Source organism: Lithobates pipiens, unplaced genomic scaffold (genome assembly GCF_037356315.1).
Source record: "Lithobates pipiens isolate NorthernLeopardFrog02 unplaced genomic scaffold, aLitPip1_a1.2 Scaffold_13, whole genome shotgun sequence".
NCBI classification, from domain to species: domain Eukaryota; kingdom Metazoa; phylum Chordata; class Amphibia; order Anura; family Ranidae; genus Lithobates; species Lithobates pipiens.
In genome coordinates, this window is record NW_027507718.1 from 136406230 (window position 1) to 136430982 (window position 24753).

At 46.9% G+C, this 24753-nt stretch overlaps 1 non-coding gene and 14 pseudogenes across 1 annotated transcript; all 15 read right to left on the reverse strand.

Moving 5' to 3' along the window:
- Positions 1-12: 12 nt before the first annotated feature.
- LOC143979573 (5S ribosomal RNA) lies at positions 13-131 on the reverse strand (annotated as a pseudogene).
- A 108-nt stretch (positions 132-239) lies between these two features.
- Positions 240-358, reverse strand: LOC143978569 (5S ribosomal RNA; annotated as a pseudogene).
- Positions 359-14353: 13995 nt separating this feature from the next.
- Positions 14354-14472, reverse strand: LOC143979421 (5S ribosomal RNA; annotated as a pseudogene).
- A 237-nt stretch (positions 14473-14709) lies between these two features.
- Positions 14710-14828, reverse strand: LOC143978322 (5S ribosomal RNA; annotated as a pseudogene).
- Positions 14829-15172: 344 nt separating this feature from the next.
- On the reverse strand, positions 15173-15291 carry LOC143978786 (5S ribosomal RNA; annotated as a pseudogene).
- A 776-nt stretch (positions 15292-16067) lies between these two features.
- On the reverse strand, positions 16068-16186 carry LOC143979260 (5S ribosomal RNA; annotated as a pseudogene).
- A 337-nt stretch (positions 16187-16523) lies between these two features.
- LOC143979541 (5S ribosomal RNA) lies at positions 16524-16641 on the reverse strand (annotated as a pseudogene).
- A 108-nt stretch (positions 16642-16749) lies between these two features.
- LOC143979731 (5S ribosomal RNA) lies at positions 16750-16868 on the reverse strand (annotated as a pseudogene).
- A 107-nt stretch (positions 16869-16975) lies between these two features.
- Positions 16976-17094, reverse strand: LOC143979280 (5S ribosomal RNA; annotated as a pseudogene).
- Positions 17095-17201: 107 nt separating this feature from the next.
- Positions 17202-17320, reverse strand: LOC143979663 (5S ribosomal RNA; annotated as a pseudogene).
- A 108-nt stretch (positions 17321-17428) lies between these two features.
- LOC143977518 (5S ribosomal RNA) lies at positions 17429-17547 on the reverse strand. The gene has a single exon (XR_013273794.1). It is a non-coding gene; the product is annotated as a 5S ribosomal RNA (ribosomal RNA).
- Positions 17548-17655: 108 nt separating this feature from the next.
- Positions 17656-17774, reverse strand: LOC143977683 (5S ribosomal RNA; annotated as a pseudogene).
- A 107-nt stretch (positions 17775-17881) lies between these two features.
- Positions 17882-18000, reverse strand: LOC143979709 (5S ribosomal RNA; annotated as a pseudogene).
- A 345-nt stretch (positions 18001-18345) lies between these two features.
- Positions 18346-18464, reverse strand: LOC143979423 (5S ribosomal RNA; annotated as a pseudogene).
- Positions 18465-18809: 345 nt separating this feature from the next.
- LOC143979557 (5S ribosomal RNA) lies at positions 18810-18928 on the reverse strand (annotated as a pseudogene).
- Positions 18929-24753: the final 5825 nt, after the last annotated feature.

The following is a 24753-nucleotide window of genomic DNA, read 5'->3' on the forward strand; positions in this document are numbered from 1 at the left end:
GTATTTAAGAAAAGCCTCCTGCACCTGGTATTCCCAGGCGGTCTCCCATCCAGGTACTAACCACGCCCGACCCTGCTTAGCATCCGAGATCAGATGAGAGCGGGCGCATTCAGGGTGATGTGGCTTTAGGTGATCTTGTGGGCCACTTTCAACCCTATTGACAAACACCAAGATGGTCACCCCGGCAAACAAGCAGAAAAATTAAACAGGTCGTCGAAGCCAAGAACGCATTTAAGAAAAGCCTGCGGCACCTGGCATTCCCAGGCGGTCTCCCATCCAGGAACTAACCTGGCCCGACCCAGCTTAGCATCCGAGATCAGACGAGATCGGGTGATTTCAGGGTGATGTGGCCATAGGTGATTTTGGTGGCCACTTTAAACCCTCTTGACAAACAGCAAGATGGTCACCCCTAAAGATTCTGTAAGTAGAGTTTAGGGCATTAATGACTGGATGAGACATTCATAGTCCCAAAAGAGCATTATCAAACCATGTGCATACTCCTTTCATCACTGTGTTCGGATGAATTGTTTTCAGCAATGCTATTGATAGCCCAGACGAAAACCCTTAAGTTTTCGGTCAAGTGGGGAAAAGTGAGCTTGGTTCCCAGTAGAAAATGAAGGAGAGAAGGAAGTGGAAGGAAACGAGATAGAGGGGCAGGGGAGGGGGAGAGAGGGGAGGAGGGGAGGAGGGGAGGTGGGGAGGTAGGGAGGGGGGCTGGCATGCATGGAGCACAGTCGAGATCGAAAATATGCCAACGAACAACACATTCTCATGTGAGGTGTTACCTCAGGGTGTAGATTAAAAGATAATGACGGCAGGTAATAATAGCATAATCAACTAAAATGTCTTAAATATAGACGAGTCTCAGTGGGATTGTGTAATTATCTCCTTGTAAGTTGCGGTGTGCTTGAATTCCGCCCACGAGGATCAAGTTAGAGTATGTCGTTGATAAGTATCCTTGATGCGGTGGGTGATTTTTTCCATGAGGTAGACCTCAGAGATTTTTTGAAGCCACTTTTTCACGGTTGGAGTTTCCGGCTGGTCCCAAAAGGTTGGTATGAGTGCTTTAGCCGCGTTAAGTAAGTGGGGAACTATGGATCGTTTATACCTTCCAACTGGTTCCGAGGTGGCATGAAAAAGAAATGTCCATGGGTCTGAAGGGAGAGAGACATCAGATATTTGGTGGATCAGTCGGATAATGCTAGACCAGAAGGGGCGGATGTATGGGCACGACCACCATACGTGCGCGTGTGTTGCTTTGCTCCCACAATTCCTCCAACACAATGGGGAATTGTCGGGGAACATCTGATGAAGTTTCGCTAGTGTGTAATGCCATCTGGTTAGCAATTTGTAATTGACCTCAGCCATCTTTGATGCAATTGAGGAGGTATGTGCCAACCGCAAGACTTTATCTTTTTGACTCTGTGGGAGACAGGATTCCAGGTCTGACTCCCACCTGGCGAGAAAGTGGGGGTGAGTGTCCCCTTGGAGTTTGATGAGCGCTTTATAGAACAACGAGACACTGTGTTCTGGTCGGTCCTGCGGGTGTAGTATCTCCTCGATATAGTTTAGGTCCTGTATCCCCCTTATCGGTTTTGGAAGCGTTCTGAGAAAACCCTGCAGTTGAGTGTATCTCCATTGGTCTAAAAACGTTAGCGGCTTGTGTCCCACAATTTCTGTCAAAGGCTTAGGAGTATTAGCTCGGAGTACATGATGCAGAAGCAGGGGTCTTCCTGGTGACCATGTCTTAAATTCGTGGTCTAGCAGACCAGGTAGAAAGTAGTTGTGGTCGAGAAGTGGTAACAGAGGGGAAGCATAAGTCCAAGAGAATTTCTTATGCAAGGCGTCCCATATGTCTAGTGTGGAGGCAGTCACTGAGGAGGTGGTCGGGGCGAGGCGCCTGTGAGGGCGCGGCAGCCAAGGTGTAACTGCGAGATCTGTTTTGCTGAGGCCATGTTCAAGGCTCACCCAAAGTTTGGAGGTGGCTGCATATTTCCAGTCAGAGATTCTAGACAAAATGACAGCATGATAGTAAGTCTTAAAATTTGTCAGGGCCAGTCCCCCAGAGGTCTTGGAGCGATAAAGTACATCTCTAGCTACTCTGGGATGGCTGTTCCACCAAATGAAGCGAGAGACCATGGCCTGTAGTAAGGAGAAAAACCCTATGGGTACACCCAGTGGAATCATTTGAAAGAAAAAGAGAACTCTGGGGAGAATGTTCATTTTAACTATATTCACTTTACCCAACAAGGAGTGTGGTAGCATGCTCCACCTTCATAGGTCTGTGCGAATGTTGTTCAATAATGGGATATAGTTGTGCTTAAAGATTGGATGTTGGGCGTGAGGTGTATCCCTAAGTACTTCATGGTGTGTTGGACCCATCTAAAGGGGAAGAGGGGTTTTAATCTGTCCACTTCTCTCGCGGGCAGATTGATATTCAGGATTCAGATTTAGAGAGATTAATTTTAAAGTTGGACAGTGTCTGGAAAGTGGAGAACGCCGACATTAAGTTAGGGAGTGATACCCGGGGCTGTTGGACAAATAATAGGATATCATCTGCGTAAGCCGCATATTTATGTGTTTTGTTACCTCGAATGCCATGTATGTTTATGTTGCGTCGTATGGTCGCCAAGAAGGGTTCCAGGGTGAGAGCGAACAGGAGGGGGGACAGAGGGCAGCCCTGTCGGGTCCCGTTATATAGTTGAAATTAGTCACTCAGGGTGCCATTTATGCGAATTTGTGCCGTGGGAGTGGAGTAAAGGGAGATAATGCGGTGGTACATTCTGGGGCCGACTCCGAAGTGGCGGAGGGTCAGTTTTAGGTATTCCCAGTCCACCCTGTCAAACGCTTTTTCAGCATCTGTGGACACAAGTAGGGTGGACTGCGAAGACCTTTGTGCATACTGTATGAGAGATATCGCCTGGAGAGAATTGTCCTTGGCTTCTCTGTGTGGCATAAAACCCATCTGGTCTGTAGAGATCCAGCCAGGGATAAGGGGAAGTAGTCTGTTAGACATTACCTTAGCATATAGTTTAATGTCCACGTTTAAAAAGGAGATTGGTCTGTAGCTGCCGCACTGAGTGGGGTCTTTGCCCGCTTTAGGGATTACTGAAATGTGGTCTGTGAGGAATTCTGGGCGCAGTCCGGAAGTCTGTGAAATTGAGTTGGCGTAGGCTGTTAGATGGGGCAGAAGAGCGTCGCTAAACGTTTTGTAGTAGAGGATAGTGTAGCCGTCCGGTCCGGGTGCTTTGCCCGTCGGTGTGTGCTTTAGAGCCGTCTGAAATTCCTCAACTAAAAGTTCCGACTCGAGCTCCGTAAGAGCCGAATCCGAAAGTTTGGGCAGTTTGGCATCCTTTAGGTATGCGCGCATTAGGCTACGTCTCTCCTTTATTGTTAGGGACGGAGTGTCGCATTGCACATTATACAGGTCTGCATAATACTCCCTGAAGGCTTTAGTGATATGGGGGGTTGCGTGAACTAAATTGCCATTGGAAAGCTTAATCTTGGGAATAAACGATTTAGTCTGCTTTTCTTTAAGGGATTTTGCTAACTGCCTGCTAGGTTTGTTCCCCCATTCATAGAGTTTTTGCGAGTAGCGTTGAAATTTGTTGGAGGTATCGATGTTGAGAAGAGTTTTTATTTCTTCTCTTTTCAGCGTGAGTGTCTCTAAGTAGGAAGAGTGCAGGGTTAGTTTATGTTGTCTATCTAGATCTTCTATCTGGTGTAAGACCTGCTCAAGTTGTTGACCATGCTCCTTTTTTTTCCTTGCTCCTAGCTCAATGAATCAGCCTCTCATGGTAGCCTTGTGAGCTTCCCATACAATAGCTGGAGAAGTCTCAGAAGGTTTGTTATCCGTAAAATATTGCGAGATATGGGAGGCTAGCAGAGCAACATCTGCTTGGTGAGTTAGGAGAGCGTCGTTCAGTTTCCAATTGCTGGAGCGATGGGCTAAAGTGGGCATGGTCATACACATCGACACAGGGGCGTGATCCGACAGCGTCGCAGTTCCTATGGTTGCAGATTGTAATAAGGGGAGGTGGTGGTGGTCTAGGAATATGTTGTCTATTCGGGAGTAGGACTGGTGTGTCTGTGAATAGTGGGAGAAGTCTTTTTCTTTTGGGTGGAGAATACGCCAAACATCTATCAACTGTTCAAACAGAAAAAAATAAACCGCGCTAGGAAAAATGGTGAAAAAACAAACTAACAATGTGTGATATAGGCAGCAGCAATAAATGCGATATAGCACTCAACAATAATACAGAAATACAAAAAGCTGCGCCAGCCCTCTAATTAATTGTAAAAAAGAAATAAGGTATTAAAATATGTGAATAATTAATATATAAATAATTGATACGATCAAAAACACCTCAAGTGCATAAGAATCACAAAAGTGCATAAAAATGACAATGCAAAAAGTCCAATCATAGAGAGTTCATGTGTAAGTCCATATAATAAACATTTATGTTCTTAAATGGAAGCACCCCAGTGGTTCAACACACTCTGAAAGCGCATAAAGTGCCCGTCACCGTGTAGTGAATGCGCTTACCAGAGAGTATATAGATTGGAGCGTTGTATATAATCGGTAGGTCACACCAAAGTTATCCTCCTTCTAGTGGGTCAGCTCTCCGTATCACAACAGTACTCCCCAGACAGTAATCTATTCCGTGGTCCCAATAAGGAACAGAGAGTATATAGATTGGAGCGTTGTATATAATCGGTAGGTCACACCAAAGTTATCCTCCTTCTAGTGGGTCAGCTCTCCGTATCACAACAGTACTCCCCAGACAGTAATCTATTCCGTGGTCCCAATAAGGAATCTGTTATGAAGGGACCATAGTGAAAACTGGTATTCTGGTACGTGGTTAACCTGAGCCCGTTCGTTCCCAATGGCGGGGGCCATTGGGAACGAACGGGCTCAGGTTAACCACGTACCAGAATACCAGTTTTCACTATGGTCCCTTCATAACAGATTCCTTATTGGGACCACGGAATAGATTACTGTCTGGGGAGTACTGTTGTGATACGGAGAGCTGACCCACTAGAAGGAGGATAACTTTGGTGTGACCTACCGATTATATACAACGCTCCAATCTATATACTCTCTGTTCCTTATTGGGACCACGGAATAGATTACTGTCTGGGGAGTACTGTTGTGATACGGAGAGCTGACCCACTAGAAGGAGGATAACTTTGGTGTGACCTACCAATTATATACAACGCTCCAATCTATATACTCTCTGGTAAGCGCATTCACTACACGGTGACGGGCACTTTATGCGCTTTCAGAGTGTGTTGAACCACTGGGGTGCTTCCATTTAAGAACATAAATGTTTATTATATGGACTTACACATGAACTCTCTATGATTGGACTTTTTGCATTGTCATTTTTATGCACTTTTGTGATTCTTATGCACTTGAGGCGTTTTTGATCGTATCAATTATTTATATATTAATTATTCACATATTTTAATACCTTATTTCTTTTTTACAATTAATTAGAGGGCTGGCGCAGCTTTTTGTATTTCTGTATCTATCAACTGTTGCTCCATAAGTCTCTTTTTGACATGGGAAAGGCGTTTAAATTAGATATTAGAGCGCCCGTGTGATGTATCCATGATGGGGTCTAGGGGCATATTTATGTCTCCCGCTAGTATGAGTATACCCTCAGTGAAGTGCGATAGATCAGTGAGAACTTGGGAGAGGAATGTATGTTGATTGTGGTTCGGACAGTATACGTTTGCTAAGGTACATTGGGTGTTACCTAGAAAGCCTTTTAAAAAGATCGTCTGCTTGCATAGCTGAAAGGCGAAAGGGTACGCTTCCACTAAAAGCTATGGCCACTCCTTTAGCCTTATTTGTATCTGAGAGACTATAATACCACTGGGGGAAATAAGGCGAGGTCAGTTTAACTCGCGTAGTGTGGGTATCATATAAATGTACTCACCGAGGCCAAGATGCCGAGAGCGGTCGCTGTTGCGACTCGGCGCAGACCACCCCTGAAAGTGGCACAGAGAGTGGTTGCACCAAGAGGCACAAGCTACCAGTAGGACAGTCACTTGCTAGCAGATCAGCAGGTAGCTTGAGCAGAGCTGAGAGGTGATGTCCCGTGGGAAGGTCCGAAAGCAATGGTAGCAAGTCCGTAAGGCAAAGACAGAATCCAGGAGACAGGCCAGGGGTCAAACACAGTCCAGATCAGAAGACAAGTACCAGGAACGCTGAGACAGAAGGATAATCCAAGACAAGCCAGGGGTCGAACACAGGAGACAGCAGGTAAGTCCAGATGCAGGCTGAGGGTCAAACACGTTAGAAAGCAGGAGTCCAAGATCAAGCCAGAGGTCGGGTCAGGAGAAGATCAGCGAGGTCGATAAGGCAATCCGGGTCACAACGGGTAATACAGATAACAGAAGCAGACATGGGAATCACAGGAAGCTGAAGACAAACCAGCAGTGTGTTTGGATGACCTCACTTCCTTTATAGGTCAGCGAGGGGTCACACCCTGTGTGTGTGTGCTTGTGTGCTTTCGTTTATTCCTCTTGCACACAGCTGTGCGCCGGAGTGCTTTAACCGTGCGCATCCTATGACAGTGCCCCCCCCCGAGGGGCGGCCTCCGGACGCCCAAGCTAGCCATCAATTCCGGATGTTGCTGATGGAATGTCTTTATTAATTTGGGAGCGTGAAGGTTCTTGGATGGTTCCCAGGAGTTATTTTCTGAAGGATACCCCTTCCATTTTACCAGGTATTGTATTTGTCTACCGACTTTCCTGCATCCTAGTAAAGCTTCTACTTCGAATTCATCTTCTCCATCGATCTTGATGGGTGGAGGAGGAGGCACTTCCCTTCCAGGAAAAGGACTAGGAACCAATGGCTTCAAAAGGGAGGCATGGAAAACAGGGTGTATCCTGTATGATTCAGGGAGGGCTAGTTCAAAGGCTACAGGATTTATTACCCTTTTGATTTTGAATGGTCCTATGAATCTGGGACCCAGCTTGCGTGTGGGACAAGGAAGTTTGAGATTGGTGGCAGATAGCCAGACTTCCTCGCCAATTTTAAAGGTAGGGTTCTCCTTCCTTCCCCTATCATGGTATTTTTTGTAATCATCCTGGGCCTTCTGTATGGTCTCCTGGATCCTTTGGAAATTAGATTGGATGGCGGCTATCCGATCTTGGACCGCAGGAACAGTGGATTCTGGGATGGAGTTGGGGAGGAAAGAAGGGTGAAACCCACAGTTGATCCAAAAGGGAGTCTGGTTGGTAGTTGTATAAATAGAATTATTGTAGGCGAATTCTGCATATGGCAATAGGGCCGACCAATCATTCTGAGATCCTGAACAAAAGCAGCGAAGATACTGCTCAAGGGTTTGGTTTGTCCGTTCCGTTTGCCCGTTACTTTGGGGATGATATGCCGATGACAAACAGATCTTGATTTCCAGTATCTTGCAGAGTTCTCTCCAAAATCTAGAGGTAAACTGTGGACCTCTATCAGACGTGATACTGCTGGGAACCCCATGGAGCCTGACAACCTCCTTAATAAAGAGATTGGCAGTTTCCAGAGCAGAGGGAGTACCGACCATAGGTAGGAAATGGGCCATCTTTGAAAGACGGTCGACTACTACCAGAATTGTGGTGAAACCTTCCGAGGGCGGTAGCTCCACAATAAAATCCATTGACACGTCTGCCCAAGGTCGGTCAGGAATGGGCAAAGGCCTTAACAGACCCCAGGGCTTGATCTTGGGACCCTTGCTACGCTGGCACGGTACACAAGAGGCAATGTAAGTCTGGCAGTCCTGTCTCCAACATGGCCACCAGAAAGAACGAGAGATCAGTTCCGCTGTTTTCTGTGTCCCAAAGTGGCCGGCCAATTTGTGATCATGACAAATCCTTAGAACTTGAGTCCTAATCTCAAGGGGAACGAAGACCTTGTTTCGGGCCCAAAACAGATTGTCACGTTTTTCCAAGGTAGATAGGACTGGGTCATTGCAATGGACTGAAGCTGTTTTGATGGCCGTAAGTAAGTCAGGCTGTGGGAGTAGAAGGAAGTTGTGAGGAGACAAGATCGTACTAGGCTCCGTTACCTGGGAAGACTCAGGGAACAAGCGCGAGAGCGCATCCGCTTTGTTGTTCTTGGATCCGGGCCGGTACGAGATATGGAACTGGAATCTTGAAAAGAAAAGCGCCCAACGGGCTTGACGGGGTCTTAAGCGTTTGGCAGTCCGCAGATATTCAAGATTCTTGTGATCTGTGAATATTGTGATGGGATGAGTGGCTCCTTCCAAGAGGTATCTCCACTCCTCCAGGGCGAACTTGATGGCCAATAGTTCTCGGTCGCCTACGTCATAATTCCTCTCCGGTGGGGTTAGCTTCCGAGATGCGAAAGCCACCGGGTGTAACAAAGCTTTAGGCCCTTGTCGTTGAGAGAGGATGGCTCCTGTGGCTGTCTCTGAGGCATCTACTTCCAGTACGAATGGTAATACTGGATCGGGATGCCGTAAAATAGGAGCTGAGGTGAACAAGGTCTTTAGTTTGGTAAAGGCTACTTGGGCTTCTTGAGACCACTGAAATCGGGTATGTTGGCGGGTCAGCTGAGTAATGGGGGCGACTATTGAAGAGAACCCGGCGATGAATCTGCGATAAAAGTTAGCGAAGCCTATAAACCTTTGCACGGCTTTCTTATCCCTTGGAGCAGGCCATTCCAAGATTGCCTTGATCTTTTGGGGGTCCATGGAGATGCCCTCAGTAGAAATGATGAATCCTAAGAACTGAACTGTAGTTATCTCAAATTCACATTTCTCCGCCTTAAGGTACAGCCGATGTTGTCGGAGGATGGTGAGGACTTTCCGCACGTGGACCCTGTGGAGTTCAAGAGAAGCAGAGAAAATAAGGATATCATCTAAATATACCACTATAAAATTATCAAGATAGTCTCTGAAGATGTCATTTACTAGATGCTGAAATGTGGCCGGGGCATTGCACAGGCCAAAGGGCATAACAAGATATTCATAGTGGCCAAATCTTGATCTGAAGGCTGTCTTCCATTCATCCCCAGCACGGATTCTAATGAGATTGTAGGCCCCCCGCAAGTCCAGTTTGGAAAATACTTTGGCAGATCCTAAGCGCTGGAATAACTCAGGGATGAGTGGAAGTGGGTAGCGATTTTTGATTGTGACTTTATTAAGTTCCCTGTAGTCAACACATGGCCTAAGGGATCCATCCTTTTTTCCCACGAAGAAAATACCTGCCCCTGCTGGCGAAGAAGATGGGCGAATGAACCCCTTTTCAAGATTTTCATCAATGTAGGCTTTGAGAGCCTTTAGTTCAGTCTCGGATAAGGGGAAAATTCGTCCAAAAGGGATCTCAGAACCAGGTAACAGTTCAATGGGACAGTCATATGGTCTGTGTGGTGGTAGACGGTCAGCCTTCTTTTTATCGAAGACGTCCTTAAACTCGGAATAGACCTGAGGAATGTGCTGCAGGTGATCAGTGGTGGGGGCCACGGTCATACAAGGAGCTGGAACAGAATCAAAACAATGCTGCATACAGTAAGCGGATGTAAAGGACACTTCCTTCTTGTTCCAACTGATCTGGGGATCATGAGCCTGCAACCAAGGAAGTCCCAGGATGATAGGGAACATGGGAGATGATATTAGGTCGAAGCGAAGAAGTTCTCTATGGCCAGAGTCTGTAATAGTGAGCAAAGGTAGTGTCTCCTGTGTTACTGGACCTGAGAGTGGCAGAGATCCATCTGCTAAATGGACTAGAAGATGTGTTGCTTTATTCTGGCTTGGAATGCGTAGTTGCTGTGCGAGGGAGATGTCCAAAAAGCAACTACATGCCCCTGAATCAATCACGGCTGGGAGTGGGATCTTCTCTTCTGCCAGCTGTAGGGAAACAGAGAGAGTCACATAAGTTTGAGCAGGACCAACACTCTGGTAGTTCATTACACACCGTGGGGGCAACTTACGGGGTCTCACGGGACAGCTGTGAATGAAATGTCCAAGCCCCCCACAGTATAAGCACAGATTGGCTTGGCGTCTTCGTTGTCGCTCTTCTGGGGTGAGACGAGGACGGACCAAACCTAGCTGCATGGGCTCCCCTTCCGAAGCTGAGGGACCCGAAGGAACCGGGATGGGCGGATACGGGATAGTGGCCTTAGGAAGCATCCAACTAGGCCGAGGGGCCTGGAGGCGTTCGGAGCGCCGCTCGCGCATCCGTCTGTCCAGTTTTGTAGCCAACTGGATTAATTCCTCCAGGGAGGCAGGAGTCTCTACTCGGGCCAACTCATCCTTTAGGTTCTCGGAGAGCCCCAACCGGTATTGATAACGCAGGGCCGCCTCGTTCCAGCTGGTGTCAGCTGACCACTTGCGAAACTCAACGGTGTAATCCTCCACCGGTCTTCTCCCCTGTGAGAGAGCATGCAGGGTAGCCTCAGCCGTGGCAGTACGCTGAGGGTCATCATATAATTGTCCCATAGCCTCAAAGAAGGTGTCCGTGGAGTTTAACAAGGGGCTTCTCTGTTCCATAAGGCTATGGGCCCAGGCCTGGGGTTCCTCAGCCAGAAGAGAGATAATAAACCCGACCTTGACAATCTCTGAAGAAAAGGTCCTGGGTTGCAAAGCCAAGTACAAGGAACATGCATTTTTAAAGGCTCTGAATTTCTTTCGGTCGCCTGAAAATCGCTCAGGCGTGGGTACTCGTGGTTCGGGTACTGCCATCATCATACCAGGTGGAGGCTGGACATGAGGTGTGGAGGCATCGCTGACTGAGGCCTGCGTAGGATTTGTGGGTGCCGGAGCTGTGGCTAGTCGCTGAAGCCTGCTGTCGATCTGCGCATAGCCATCCTGTAGTCTCTGTACTGCTTCTGTGAGTGCAGAGACTTGTTGGCACAGGACTTCTAATGGCGAACCCGCTCTGTTGGCCTCTGTCATGGCTGGTTTGTACTATCATATAAATGTACTCACCGAGGCCAAGATGCCGAGAGCGGTCGCTGTTGCGACTCGGCGCAGACCACCCCTGAAAGTGGCACAGAGAGTGGTTGCACCAAGAGGCACAAGCTACCAGTAGGACAGTCACTTGCTAGCAGATCAGCAGGTAGCTTGAGCAGAGCTGAGAGGTGATGTCCCGTGGGAAGGTCCGAAAGCAATGGTAGCAAGTCCGTAAGGCAAAGACAGAATCCAGGAGACAGGCCAGGGGTCAAACACAGTCCAGATCAGAAGACAAGTACCAGGAACGCTGAGACAGAAGGATAATCCAAGACAAGCCAGGGGTCGAACACAGGAGACAGCAGGTAAGTCCAGATGCAGGCTGAGGGTCAAACACGTTAGAAAGCAGGAGTCCAAGATCAAGCCAGAGGTCGGGTCAGGAGAAGATCAGCGAGGTCGATAAGGCAATCCGGGTCACAACGGGTAATACAGATAACAGAAGCAGACATGGGAATCACAGGAAGCTGAAGACAAACCAGCAGTGTGTTTGGATGACCTCACTTCCTTTATAGGTCAGCGAGGGGTCACACCCTGTGTGTGTGTGCTTGTGTGCTTTCGTTTATTCCTCTTGCACACAGCTGTGCGCCGGAGTGCTTTAACCGTGCGCATCCTATGACAGTGGGGTTAGAGCGTTTCTTGAAGAAAGACAATGGAGGAGGCAAGAGCCCATAATTCCCGAGTAATTTGATGGCGTTTGGCCGCTACATTTAGGCCCCTAACATTATAAGAGGTAATTTTGAGCGTGGTCATTATGATAATGGATCGTGACCCTTAGGCTTACCTAGCCATGCATGCCAACCTTGGGGGAGGGAATGAGGTGGGGGAGAAGCGGAAGATTGCAGAGGGGGTGAAAAAGAAAGAAGAACAGACATAACAATAACGTCCAACTGGACACAAGGGGGAAATCGTATCACTACACACAGAGATCTGCAGTGTTCCTCCAAAAGGAGGCCGAACAGGTAGACTCGAGGGCGACCCATGCTCCTCAACCCCAGAAGGAGTGGTGGGTGAGGGGGCGTGCCAAACAGAAGGCACATAGGAGCAATACGCTCCACCAGCATTCAACTGTGCGTTAAATAGAATATAGGAGAATGCGATTATGCTCCAACATAAAACATTGAACTGCAACAAAACAGTTAGAACAAATATTCTCTCACGGCCAAGACGCTTCACTTTAAACTAAACTATAAGCTAAACATGAAGCTAAACATTAAGTTAAACATTTTGCAGGCTTACATAACCCTTCGAGGATCATACCCGATGTGGGATCATCTATTGGGACCCAAAACATGGTCCCAGAGGGTATTCCCCTCAGTGTTCCGTAAGTGCTGAGAGGGTGAGGTCTCCACTCATTGGGTTTGCTGTCTTTTGAGCAAAACATGCTGCGATGGGGCCTGCAATTAAAAGAAAAGAGTAGCCGGAGAAGAGAAAGAACAACACTTAGGCACGGTCATCTGATGGTCGTCTACGGTGTTGTGTAGAGCTTGGTGCAGAAGGGCGCTGCTTTTTAGGAGGGGATTATTGCCATTGGGAGCCCTGAGTACGAGAGGGCTTAGGAACCGGATCTTGCCATCCCGGAAGTTCCATCGTCGCCACATTTAGGTCTTTCAGAAATTGTGCCAGATCCTCAGGGAACCGTAGGGTGTAGGGGCGGCCATTTTTGATGGCGATGAGACAAGCCGGGAAACCCCATCTATAGGTAACTCCATTGGAGCGTAGATGTTCCAACAGTGGTTTGAGGGCTCGTCGTCGATCGAAAGTATCCTTGGATAGATCAGTGAAAATATTGAGAATTACGCCGTCAAAATCTATGTTGGGGGTGTTCCTTAGCTTGACCATGATGGCATTTTTGTCCGTAAAGTAGTGTAGACGGCAGATAACGTCTCTGGGCTGTTCTGAGGTAAGGTTGCGGGGCCTGAGGGCTCGATGAACCCGATCGAAGGGCAGAGGATCGGTAGGAGGCTTTCCCAGGATAGTGTTAAATATTCCGCAGATCGACGGTTCCAGGTCATTGTCACCGGTCGCTTCAGGCAGGCCTCTAATACGCAAGTTGTTCCTACGGTTCCTATTCTGGAGATCCTCGAGCTTGTACAGGGAGGCGCGGTGAGCAAGGGCAAGTTGCGTGACAGAGTCTTAAAGTTCTCTGATGGCTGTTGCGTGCGATTCCTGCCTCTGTTCTGTTTCCTCCACCCTGTCGAGGATGTGCGCCATATCTGTTCTCACACCTGTGATCTCTTTTAATTGATTTTTCAAGGCCGTGGAACATCCCGGCCAGCTCTTTTTTAAGGCCGCCAAGAAGCGATGACATTTCTGAACCAGAGGGGGGCCCGGGTTCCTCCATAAGGTCCGAGCAGCACGATGACGCAGGTGAGCTATCCCTACGAAAGGTCTTCAGGGAAGAGGGATATGCACGTTTTGTGGACCTGGCGTGGCTGCTCCCCGTGCTGATTCTGTCAGCAGCCAAGTAGCGCTGGAAGGACCCAGTGGCGGCTTGGTTAGATCCCGCTGCTTTGGGTTTCTTGGCCAATGTAGAGCAGGTTGCGGGCGTTTTTGCTGCCATAGTCGGAGCTTCGGAGTCGAATGCTGGGTGGAGCGACTCTCAGTTACATTCTCACATCATCATTAACATATTGCATGATGGGGGTTGCTGAGTAACGAGGACCTTGAGGTTGTGGGTGACCTGTTGGGACGCGTGCTCGGGTCCCTTGTACTTCTGCTTGTAGCCGAAAGGGCCGCTAACTTCTGGTTTCCAGGGGGGGTGCAGGCCGCAGCACGGCAGTCGCAGTCCCGCAGAGCCGCTGAACCCCGAGAGACGCACCGCAGGGCTGGATCAATAGAGGGGGGGGTTCAGGGCAGCTATTGTATTCTGGGTATAGTATAGATTGTCCACTGCGGGAGGTCGGGCCGTGCTCAGAGCGCCTCCGCGGGCTACAGCCACAGGAAAGGCCGGGGATCCTCAGGCCTGACTAGGCCGCACTGGGCCGGAGCCAGCCGCGGTCTTTCTGGGCGATTTAAAAGCCCCATATTGCCTCTAGGGAGACCGGGGCCAAGTGATGTACAGCAGGGGGGGACGGATGGCAGTCCCTTACCTTCCCTGGTGGTTGTTCACAGCTGTGTCCGGGAGGCCTCGGGAGTCAAGATGGCGGCGGCCGATGGAAGTCCCCGCCGGAGATACGCGGGAGGCCGCTGGGATGGTATCCGGGTAATATTGCCCTGGGGAGATGCAGGGGACCTCACTGGGTCCGAGGATGTGACTCCTGTGGGGTATTGATGTCGGTGCAGTGCGGATGGCGGCGGATTGCTCCGTGAATGTCAGGAGCTGTTAACAAACACGTCCGCCGCCATTCGCGTCAGCAGCCAACAACGTATTTATGAAAAGCCTACGGCACCTGATATTCCCAGGCGGTGTCCCATCCAGGTACTAACCAGGCCAAACCGTACTTAGCATCCGAGATCAGTCGAGATCGGGCGCATTAAGGGTGATGTGGCTGTAGGCAACCTTGCTGGCCACTTTCAACCCTCTTGACAAACGCCAAGATGGCCCCCCAGAAAACAAGCAGAAAAATAAAACAGGTTGTCGAAGCCAACAACGTATTTAAGAAAGGCCTACGGCACCTGGTATTCCCTGGCGTTCTCCCATCCAGGTAATAACCAGACCTAACCAAGATGGTCACCCCGTCAAACAAGCAGAAAAATAAAACAGGTCGTTGAAGCCAACAACGTATTTAAGAAAAGCCTACAGCACCTGGTATCCCGAGGCGGCCACCCATCCAGGTACTAACCAGGCCCGACCCTGCTTAGCATCCGAGATCAGACGAGATCGGGTGTATTCAGGGTGATGAGGCTGTAGGTGATCTGGCTGGCCACTTTCAACCCTCTTGACAAACGCCAAGATGGTCACCCCGGCAAACAAGCAGAAAAATAAACAGGTCATCGAAACCAACAACATATTTAAGAAAAGCCTGCGGCACCTGGTATTCCCAGGCGGTCTCCCATCCAGGTACTAACCAAGCCTGACCCTGCTTAGCATTCGAGATCCGACGAGATCAGACGAGATCAGGCATATCCAGGGAGATGAGGCTGTAGGCGATCTTGCTGGCCTCTTTCAACCCTCTTGACAAACGCCAAGATGGTCAGCCGGGCAAACAAGCAGAAAAATAAAACAGGTCGCCGAATCCAACAACATATTTAAGAAAAGCCTACGGCACCTGGTATTCTCAGGCGGTCTACCATCCAGGTACTAACCAGGCCCGACCCTGCATAGCATCCGAGATCAGAGGAGATCGGGCACATTCAGGGTGATGTGGCCGTAGGTGAACTTGCTGGCTACTTTCAACCCTCTTGACAAACGCCAAAATGGTCACCCCGGCAAACAAGCAGAAAAAAACAGGTAATCGAAGCCAACAACGTATTCAAGAAAAGCTTACGGGACCTGGAATTCCCAGGCTGTCTCCCATCCAGGTATTAACCAGGCCCGACCCTGCTTAGCATCGGAGAGCAGGCGGATTCAGGGTGATGTGGCCGTAGGCAATCTTGTTGGCCACTTTCAGCCCTCTTGACAAATGCCAAGATGGTCACCCCGGCAAACAAGCAGAAAAATAAAACAGGTCGTCGAAGCCAACAACGTATTTATGAAAAGCCTACGGCACCTGATATTCCCAGGCGGTGTCCCATCCAGGTACTAACCAGGCCGAATCCTACTTAGTATCCAAGATCATTCGAGATCGGCGCATTAAGGGGGATGTGGCTGTAGGCAATCTTGCTGGCCACTTTCAACCCTCTTGAAAAACGCCAAGATGGCCCCCCAGCAAACAAGCAGAAAAATAAAACAGGTCGTTGAAGCATACAAAGTATTTAAGAAAAGCCTACGGCACCTGGTATTCCGAGGCGGCCTCCCATCCAGGTACTAACCAGGCACGACCCTGCATAGCATCCCAGATCGGGCGTATTCAGGGTGATGAAGCCATAGGGTCTCTTGCTGGCCACTTTTAACCCTCTTGACAAAAGCCAAGATGGTCACCCCGGCAAACAAGCAGAAAAATAAGCAGAAAAATAAAACAGGTCGTCAAAGCCAACGACGTATATAAGAAAAGCCTACGACACCTGATATTCCCAGACTGTCTCCCATCCAGGTACTAACCAGGCCCGACCCTGCTTAGCATCCGATATCAGATGAGATCAGGCGCATTCAGGGTGATGTGGATGTAGGCGATCTTGCTGGCCACTTTCAACCCTCTTGACAAACGCCAAGATGGTCACCCCGGCAAAAAAACTGAAAAATAAAACAGGTCGTTGAAGCCAACAGCGTATTTAATAAAAGCTTACAGTACCTGGTATTCCCAAGCAGTCTCCCATCCAGGTACTAACCAGGCACGACCCTGCATAGCATCCCAGATCGGGCGTATTCAGGGTGATGAAGCCATAGGCTCTCTTGCTGGCCACTTTTAACCCTCTTGACAAACGCCAAGATGGTCACCCCGGCAAACAAGCAGAAAAATAAGCAGAAAAATAAAACAGGTCGTCAAAGCCAACGACGTATATAAGAAAAGCCTACGACACCTGATATTCCCAGACGGTCTCCCATCCAGGTACTAACCAGGCCAACCCTGCTTAGCACTTGAGATCAGACGAGATTGGGCGCATTCAGGGTGATGTGGCCGTAGGCTTTCTTGCTGGCCACTTTCAACCCTCTTGACAAACGCCAAGATGGTCAACCCGGCAAACAAGCAGAAAAATAAAAAAGGTCATCATAGCGAACAACGTATTTGAGAAAAGCCTACCGCACCTGGTATTTCCAGGCGGTCTCCCATCCAGGTACTAACCAGGCATGACCCTGCTTAGCATCCGAAATCTGATGAGATTGGATGTACTCAGGGTGATGAGGCTATAGGCAATCTTGCTGGCCACTTTCAACTTCTTGACAAACGCCAAGATGGTCATCCCGGCAAACAAGCAGAAAAATAAAACAGTTCGTCGAACCCAACAACGTATTTAAGAAAAGCCTACGGCACCTGCTATTCCGAGGCGGTCTCCCATCCAGGTACTAACCAGGCCCGACCCTGCTTAGCATCCGAGATCAGACGAGATTGTGCGCTCTCAGGGTGATGTGGTCATAGGCGATCTTGCTGGCCACTTTCAACCCTCCTGACAAAAGCCAAGAAGGTCACCCGGCAAACAAGCAGAAAAATAAAACAGGTCGTCGAAGCCAACAACGTATTTAAGAAAAGCCTACCGCACCTGGTATTCCCAGGTGGTCTCCTATCCAGATCCTAACCAGGCCCGACCCTGCTTAGCATCTGAGATCAGACGAGATTGGGCGCATTCAGGGTGATGTGGCCATAGGCGATCTTTCTGGCCTCTTTCAACCCTCTTGACAAACTCCAAGATGGTCACCCCGGCAAACAAGCAGAAAAATAAAACAGGTCATCAAAGCCAACAACGTATTTAAGAATTGCCTACGGCACCTGCTACTCCCAGGCGGTCTCCCATCCAGGTACTAACCAGGCCCGACCCTGCTTAGCATCCGAGATCAGATGAGATCGGGCGCATTCAGGGTAATGTGGCCATAGGTGATCTTGTGGGCCACTTTCAACCCTCTTGACAAACGCCAAGATGGTCAGCCCGGCAAACAAGCAGAAAAATAAAACAGGTCGTCGAAGCCAACAACGTATTTAAGAAAAGCCTACGGCACCTGGTATTCCCAGGCGGTCTCCCATCCAGGTACTAACCAGGAGCGACCCTGCTTAGCATTCGAGATCAGATGAGATCGGGCGCATTCAGGGTGATGTGGCCGTAGGGGATATTGCTAGCCACTTTCAACCCTCTTGACAAAAGCCAAGATGGTTACCCGGCAAACAAGCAGAAAAATAAAACAGGTCGTCGAAGCCAACAACGTATTTAAGAAAAGCCTACGGCACCTGGTATTCCCAGGTGGTCTCCCATCCAGATCCTAACCAGGCCCGACGCTGCTTAGCATCTGAAATCAGACGAGATTGGGCGCATTCAGGGTGATGTGGCCACAGGCGATCTTGCTGGCCACTTTCAACCCTCCTAACAAAAGCCAAGATGGTCACCCCGGCAAACAAGCAGAAAAATAAAACAGGTTGTCGAAGCCAACAACGTATTTAAGAATAGCCTACGGCACCGGATATCCCCAGGCGGTCTCCCATCCAGGTACTAACCAGGGCCAACCCTGCTTAGCATCCGAGATCAGATGAGATCAGATGAGATCGGGCGCATTTAGAGTAATGCAGCTGTAGGCGATCTTGCTGGCCACTTTCAACCCTCTTGACAAACGCCAAGATGGTCACCCCGGCAAACAAGCAAAAAAATAAAACAGGTCGTCGAAGCTAACAACGTATTTAAGAAAAGCTTACGGCACCTGGATCTCCCAGACGGTCTCCCATCCAGGTACTAACCAGGAGCGACCCTGCTTGGCATCCGAGATCAGATGAGATCGTGCGCACTCAGGGTGATGTGGTCGTAGGCGATCTTGCTGGCCACTTTCAACCCTCCTGACAAAAGCCAAGATGGTCACCCCGGCAAACAAGCAGAAAAATAAAACAGGTTTTCCAAGCCAACAACGTATTTAAGAATAGTCTACGGCACCTGATATCCCCAGGTGGTCTCCCATCCAGGTACTAACCAGGGCCAACCCTGCTTAGCATCCGAGATCAGATGAGATCAGATGAGATCGGGCGCATTTAGAGTAATGCGGCTGTAGGCGATCTTGCTGGCCACTTTCAACCCTCTTGACAAATGCCAAGATGGTCACCACGGCAAACAAGCAGAAAAATAAAACAGGTCGTCGAAGCTAACAACATATTTAAGAAAAGCTTACGGCACCTGGATCTCCCAGACGGTCTCCCATCCAGGTACTAACCAGGAGCGACCCTGCTTGGCATCCGAGATCAGATGAGATCGTGCGCACTCAGGGTGATGTGGTCGTAGGTGATCTTGCTGGCCACTTTCAACCCTCCTGACAAAAGCCAAGATGGTCACCCCGGCAAACAAGCAGAAAAATAAAACAGGTTTTCGAAGCCAACAACGTATTTAAGAATAGCCTACGGCACCTGATATCCCCAGGTGGTCTCCCATCCAGGTACTAACCAGGGCCAACCCTGCTTAGCATCCGAGATCAGATGAGATCAGATGAGATCGGGCGCATTTAGTGTAATGCGACTGTAGGCGATCTTGCTGGCCACTTTCTTTTTTTTTTTTTTTTTGGGAATGACAATAAATGGCCTTTATATATTTTAGAATTTGAAAACATTCTTATAGCTGAGTTTTAAACATTTTAATCCCAAGAAAATATAAATATGTCTTAAAGAAAATATATGATTTTAAAGTTTTGACCATAACTTTTAAAGTATGTTTATAGTAAGTATTATATAGTAAGGGAAGAACATAAAAGGTATATAGGAGGGGAAGGGGAGGGAATAATTCTCCGGAGGAGGTTTTATATATCATGTAATGTTGTAATTCTATAAAAAATCTTAATAACCATAACAATAAAACTCTGTTGTCAATATTATCTGACGTATAATATTTAATCCAGGGTTTCCATATGATATCAAACTTTGTCATCTGGTTTTTACAGTGGTGTGAAAAAGTGTTTGCCCCCTTCCTCATTTCCTGTTCCTTTGCATGTTTGTCACACTTAAGTGTTTCGGAACATCAAACCAATTTAAACAATAGTCAAGGACAACACAAGTAAACACAAAATGCAATTTGTAAATGAAGGTGTTTATTATTAAAGGTGAAAAAAAATCCAAACCATCATGGCCCTGTGTGAAAAAGTGATTGCCCCCTAAACCTAATAACTGGTTGGGCCACCCTTAGCAGCAACAACTGCAACCAAGCGTTTGCGATAATGTGCAATGAGGCTTTTACAGCGTCCTGGAGGAATTTTGGCCCACTCATCTTTGCAGAATTGTCCTAATTCAGTTACATTAGAGGGTTTTCGAGCATGAACGGCCTTTTTAAGGTCATACCACAACATCTCAATAGGATTCAGGTCAGGACTTTGGCTAGGCCACTCCAAAGTCTTCATTTTGTTTTTCTTCAGCCATTCGGTGGTGGACTTGCTGGTGTGTTTAGGATCATTGTCCTGCTGCAGAACCCAAGTTCGTTTCAGCTTGAGTACACGAACAGATGGTCGGACATTCTCCTTCAGGATCTCTTGGTAGACAGCAGAATTCATGGTTCCTTTTATCACGGCAAGTCTTCCAGGTCCTGAAGCAGCAAAACAGCCCCAGACCATCACACTACCACCACCATATTTTACTGTTGGTATAATGTTCTTTTTATGAAATGCAGTGTTCCTTCTACGCCAGATATACTTGGACACACACCTTCCAAAGAGTTCCACTTTTGTCTCATCGGTCCACAGAATGTTGTCCCAAAAGTCTTGGGGATCATCAAGATGTGTTGTGGAGAAATTGAGACGAGCTTTGATGTTCTTTTTGCTCAGCAGTGGTTTTCTCCTTGGAACTCTGCCATGCAGGCCATTTTTGCCCAGTCTTTTCCTGATGGTGGAGGCATGAATGCTGACCGTAACTGAGGCAAGTGAGGCCTGCAGTTCCTTGGACGTTGTTGTGGGGTCTTTTGTGACCTCTGGGATGAGTCGTCGCTGCGCTCTTGGGGTAATTTTGGGCGGCCGGCCACTCCTGGGAAGGTTCACCACTGTTCCATGTCTTCGCCCTTTGTGGATAATGGCTCTCACTGTGGTTCGCTGGATTCCCAAAGCTTTGGAAATGGCTTTATAACCCTTTCCAGACTGATAGATCTCAATTACTTTCTTTCTCAATTGTTCCTGAATTTCTTTGGGTCTCGGCATGATGTGTAGCTTTTAAGGATCTTCTGGTGGACCTTACTGTGTCAAGCAGCTCCTATTTAAGTGATGCCTTGATTGTGAACAGGTGTGGCAATAATCAGGCCTGGGTGTGGCTAGAGAAATTGAACTCAGGTGTGGACAACCACAGTTATAGTATGTTTTAACAAGGGGGGCAATCACTTTTTCACACAGGGCCATGATGATTTGGATTTTTTTTCACCTTTAATAATAAACACCTTCATTTACAAATTGCATTTTGTGTTTACTTGTGTTGTCCTTGACTATTGTTTAAATTGGTTTGATGTTCCGAAACACTTAAGTGTAACAAACATGCAAAGGAACAGGAAATGAGGAAGGGGGCAAACACTTTTTCACACCACTGTATCTATAGCGTCCATTTTAGCATGGATAAAAGATTGATTCATTCTACGTTTGGTTTCTGCAATATTCACCACATCTGTTTTCCACGCATTGGCTATAGTCTGCTTTGCGGCTATCAGGAGTGTAAGAACTAATTTGAATTGTTTCTGATTCAGAAAGGCTGGTTTTAAATTAAGGAGAGCTATAATTGGGTCTGGAAAAATTGGACGATCAAAAATTTTTGTAATTATCAGAAAGATCTTTTTCCAAAATGATTGTACAATTGAGCAATGCCACCAGGTATGTATATAGGTACCTTTTTCTGGACAGCCACGAAAGCAGAGGCCAGTGTTGTCTGTTGAGAATTTGGCGATTCTCGCAGGAACCAAATACCAGCGTGTGAGAACTTTATATGATGATTCAGACACCAGTATATTTATAGAGGAAGATTTTGTGAAAGACCATATGTTGGACCAAGACCTAGAATCGATCGTACAATCCAAATCTTTCTTTTCCCCACTTGGCCACATATTTAGGTATAACAGTATTAGAATTAGATATCAATTGTGTATACAATGATGTAATACGACCTTTAGCATGTGGTTCCTTGAGACAAAATCTTTCAAATTGAGAAATATTATGTAAGTTTACATTTAAATTGAGAAGAGGAGTATAAAAATCTTTGATTTGGAGATATCTGAATATTTCTGATTGTGGAAGCTTATATAATTCACATAGATCTGTAAAAGATTTTATTGATGTAGTTGAAGTTAAATTATATAGACAAGTGATACCAGCCTTAGACCAAGCTTTAAAGGTTTTGGGATATTTCCAGGCTGGGTAAAAAGTCGGATTCTTGTGGAAAGATAATAGCGGATTTTGTGGAGATTGCAGACCATGTGAATTTCTATACCTATCCCATATAGATAGAGAGTGCTTAGAAATTGGGCTATTTATAGACTTACGATCCGCAGGTTGTAACCATAATATATTGTTTATAGGAAGAGGATCACAGTCTACAGCTTCAATGAGGACCCATAAAGGAATCTCTGTAGAAGAGTGATATTTTGTTAATTGAGATAATTGAGCTGCCTTATAATTTATGTTAAAGTCTGGGAATCCCAAACCACCCAAAGCTTTGGGGAGAACAAGTGTTTTTTTGTGAAGTCTGGGTTTTATTTTCCCCCAAGTAAATTTCGTTACTTTTTGTTGAATCAGCCTAAGAAAATATGCAGGAATATGAATCGGGAGAGTTCTGAATAAATATAAAAATTTCGGAAGAACAGACATTTTTATGATATTGATTTTCCCAAACCATGATATCGGCATTGATGACCAATTAGATAACGACCTTGTAATATTTTTTAATAGAGCTGGGTAATTAGCTGCAAATAAATCGGAGGGGTTAGGAGTAAACTGCACACCCAGATATGGGAGGCTATGATCTACCCACTTAAAGGTTAGTGAATTTTGTAAAGATTGTTTATCTTTTTCGACAAGTGAAATGTTTAATGCTGAAGATTTTTGAATATTGACCTTAAGGCCCGAAAAAAATGAGAATTCTTGTAGTACAACCATAAGATTTGGGGCCGAAACATGTGGAGAAGATAGAAAAAGGAAAATATCGTCTGCGAATAAACAGAGCTTATGATGAAAGCCACCCATTTCAATTCAATTCTTTGTGCTAAAGGTTCAATGAGTAAAGCAAATAATAATGGCGAAAGTGGACATCCTTGACGAGTCCCCCTCAGTATATTAAATTCGTCCGATTTGTACCATGCATATCTGATATAAGCTTTGGGATCTTGATACAAACTAGAGATCCATCGTAAAAAATGAGAGCCGAATCCCCATTTGGAAAGGGTATAGTTCATACAGTGGTGTGAAAAAGTGTTTGCCCCCTTCCTCATTTCCTGTTCCTTTGCATGTTTGTCACACTTAAGTGTTTCGGAACATCAAACCAATTTAAACAATAGTCAAGGACAACACAAGTAAACACAAAATGCAATTTGTAAATGAAGGTGTTTATTATTAAAGGTGAAAAAAAATCCAAACCATCAAGGCCCTGTGTGAAAAAGTGATTGCCCCCTAAACCTAATAACTGGTTGGGCCACCCTTAGCAGCAACAACTGCAAGCAAGCGTTTGCGATAACGTGCAATGAGGCTTTTACAGCGTCCTGGAGGAATTTTGGCCCACTCATCTTTGCAGAATTGTCCTAATTCAGTTACATTAGAGGGTTTTCGAGCATGAACGGCCTTTTTAAGGTCATACCACAACATCTCAGTAGGATTCAGGTCAGGACTTTGGCTAGGCCACTCCAAAGTCTTCATTTTGTTTTTCTTCAGCCATTCGGTGGTGGACTTGCTGGTGTGTTTAGGATCATTGTCCTGCTGCAGAACCCAAGTTCGTTTCAGCTTGAGTACACGAACAGATGGTCGGACATTCTCCTTCAGGATCTCTTGGTAGACAGCAGAATTCATAGTTCCTTTTATCACGGCAAGTCTTCCAGGTCCTGAAGCAGCAAAACAGCCCCAGACCATCACACTACCACCACCATATTTTACTGTTGGTATAATGTTCTTTTTATGAAATGCAGTGTTCCTTCTACGCCAGATATACTTGGACACACACCTTCCAAAGAGTTCCACTTTTGTCTCATCGGTCCACAGAATGTTGTTCCAAAAGTCTTGGGGATCATCAAGATGTGTTGTGGAGAAACTGAGACGAGCTTTGATGTTCTTTTTGCTCAGCAGTGGTTTTTTCCTTGGAACTCTGCCATGCAGGCCATTTTTGCCCAGTCTTTTCCTGATGGTGGAGGCATGAACGCTGACCTTAACTGAGGCAAGTGAGGCCTGCAGTTCCTTGGACGTTGTTGTGGGGTCTTTTGTGACCTCTTGGATGAGTCGTCGCTGCGCTCTTGGGGTAATTTTGAGCGGCCGGCCACTCCTGGGAAGGTTCACCACTGTTCCATGTCTTCGCCATTTGTGGATAATGGCTCTCACTGTGGTTCGCTGGATTCCCAAAGCTTTGGAAATGGCTTTATAACCCTTTCCAGACTGATAGATCTCAATTACTTTCTTTCTCAATTGTTCCTGAATTTCTTTGGGTCTCGGCATGATGTGTAGCTTTTAAGGATCTTCTGGTGGACCTTACTGTGTCAAGCAGCTCCTATTTAAGTGATGCCTTGATTGTGAACAGGTGTGGCAATAATCAGGCCTGGGTGTGGCTAGAGAAATTGAACTCAGGTGTGGACAACCACAGTTATAGTATGTTTTTTCACCTTTAATAATAAACACCTTCATTTACAAATTGCATTTTGTGTTTACTTGTGTTGTCCTTGACTATTGTTTAAATTGGTTTGATGTTCCGAAACACTTAAGTGTGACAAACATGCAAAGGAACAGGAAATGAGGAAGGGGGCAAACACTTTTTCACACCACTGTATATGACCAAGATACTGTGTCAAAAGCTTTCATAATATCTAAAGAAAGAAAACAAGTGGGAATACGTCTTTTTTTAGCGGCATGTGACAGGAGTGTTGCACGTCTAATATTATCTCCTGCTTGACGTAATGGAATGAA